Source organism: Odontomachus brunneus, unplaced genomic scaffold, assembly GCF_010583005.1.
Source record: "Odontomachus brunneus isolate Ranch 3 - 2012 unplaced genomic scaffold, Obru_v1 Obru_scaffold_037, whole genome shotgun sequence".
Classification (NCBI taxonomy): Eukaryota; Metazoa; Arthropoda; class Insecta; order Hymenoptera; family Formicidae; genus Odontomachus; species Odontomachus brunneus.
In genome coordinates this window covers 693527-695967 of record NW_022639487.1, presented here as the reverse complement: position 1 = coordinate 695967, position 2441 = coordinate 693527, and positions in this window count along the sequence as shown.

Genomic DNA, 2441 nt, shown 5'->3' with positions numbered 1-2441 from the left:
TATATATATATATATATATATATATATATATATATATATATATATATATATATATATATATATATATACACGTTACTTACTAAGTCTAGGATCTTAAGCATAAACGCGAATCGTCGAGAAAGAAGAAACCCTTCACCTTCATCCCTTCCCGAGTTGCGCCGCTATCCTCGATCCTGCCTCGCGCGTTCCATTTTCTACTTTGTATTATAGTACATTACGATCGGCACACCTCTCACACGCCCTTCCCTTCTCCTCTTCTTCCCGGACGCTCTACTCCCTTCCTTCTCATCGACCTCCTCCTCCTCTTCCACCTCTTCCTCTTCCCGCGATAATGCTCCCCCTTTCTCCGCGCGATTTCTCCGCGGAAACGACGAGCAATATTACTTTTAACAAGCACGGAAAATTTAGGGAAAAAGAGCATACGTACAAATCGATGCATGACCGTGCACGCGCGCGCGAGTCAAGTGTGAGCGAGTCGCACACGAGACCTTTGTTTTACGCGTTGTGTGCGTTGTATGCGCGTTAGGCGTGGAATGCTCGGCATGGTGAACACGGCGGGTGAACACGGAATCGCAAGCCGCGTCGGAGCAAATGCAAAAACTATCCGCGCCTCAGGGAAAGAGCGGCGATTAGGCGGAAGAACGGGCTCCCTTCTGACCGAGAGAGTGGAATCTACATGATGTCCTGGTTGTGTGGTGCGCGCGCGCTTTCTCGCGGGACCCTCTCGTTGCGAGAACGCGCGAGTCAATTTTTCGCTAACGAACGTTTCGTTCGAATAACTGGACTCTGCGCTCTCGCCCTGGGCACTTTGCGGAACTTGGATCGCGTGAATTTAGTCCGTGAATCGCTCTCTTTAAATTCGATAAGATGTGAATCGGAGTTCCGTAAAGTTCACTCGAAATGAAGTATCTTTAATCTTCCATCACTCATCGACTCAAAAGTTATGTTTGCACGAGAAAGTTGGGAGAAAGAGCACGATGCGCAAGACATCCTGTGGAGAGCGAGCTGAAGGGAGCCGAGTCGAGTTTTCATTTCTAATCCGTTTCACCCTCCGGTTATGTTGTACGCTAAAGGGAGAATTCGGCGTGTATGTGTGCGTGTATGTGTGTGTGACGATTCCACGGAAGAACACGGTGGACGCGCGACCGTCCTCTTTACAATTTATTTCTAATGTTCGCGATTATCCATCGTGGATATCGTGCGAAACTTCATTTCTTTCATCATATCGACGAGCGAGACAAAATGACGAATAATCGTTCAACGGATGCGGAATTATATTGTCCACTGTGTCTTTCGTGCGGAACAGTCGCGTTGTTCTTCCACGATGTTATCGATACCAAGCGGAGCTACCGGAAACGGACGGCGTTGCGTCTTGTAGTCGCGCGTGTTTCAAATCGCATACGTTTCTGTAAATTGACCCCCGTTCTACACCGAGTACAGTAGATCGCGACACATGTGTATGTTAAAGATACGCGAGTCACTCGCGACTTGCGTATCTTCGTCCCGGATACAGAGCTCAAAGTATATTCTTAAAAAATGAAGTAGCATCGAAGGGGTTACACTTACATTAAGGGCCGATGCGTACCGTGCTGGTGGTGTCTCGTGACCGCCATCTTGTATTTGCGCGCAGACGACGGTCGAGTAACGATCGAGGCAGCTTCGATCATCGCTGGACCGCTGCTGGTCGACGACGCGGGGGGATGATGGGTGTAGGCGAATTTAGTCAAAAACTAAAGGAAAAACACCAAAGTTTGCTCCTTACGATATCGCGGTATGGCGAACTTTTGGCTGTACGCGCGACACTCATTTAAGATTATGACAATTATACGTAATAATGAGACGGTTCCGCTAGAAAAAATGTCCAAGTTCGCCTACGTTTACGACTTCCTTCCCAGACGGTGTGTCCGAAGGATGTCGTAATGACACATCAAAGACCGTTTATAAATCTTCGAGACGTCTATTAGATGTCTCCCCCGGAGTCCCGCAACGATCGGCTCCCGCGCCAAGTGCGGGCGATCGAACGAGCGGTGGCGCCGCCGGCATCGGTGCGTCAAGTTTTTCGCGATCAAGCTGATGCGTAGCTCGCGGTCGGACACGCGTATTTCGTGAAGTGCCTAAAAACCGCCGAAAGAGAAAGTTACGGCTGTTAAACGCGACAGCAAGGTCGCGAACGCGCGCGAGTTTTCGGCACGCCGACGTGCATACCGTCGGTGCGGTAGCATGCGACACGACGCTAACGATTGTAACGTTTCTTTTTACTATTCCTCTCTTCTTCTTTTTTAACGGGATACCGGATGGAGGCATATTGTAAATAGTATAAATAGCGCGAAGGTACATTTAAGCGAAATAAAGAGGATATAATAAGTCTAATACGAGAAATATATATATATATGTATATATATATATATATATATATATATATATATATATATATATATATA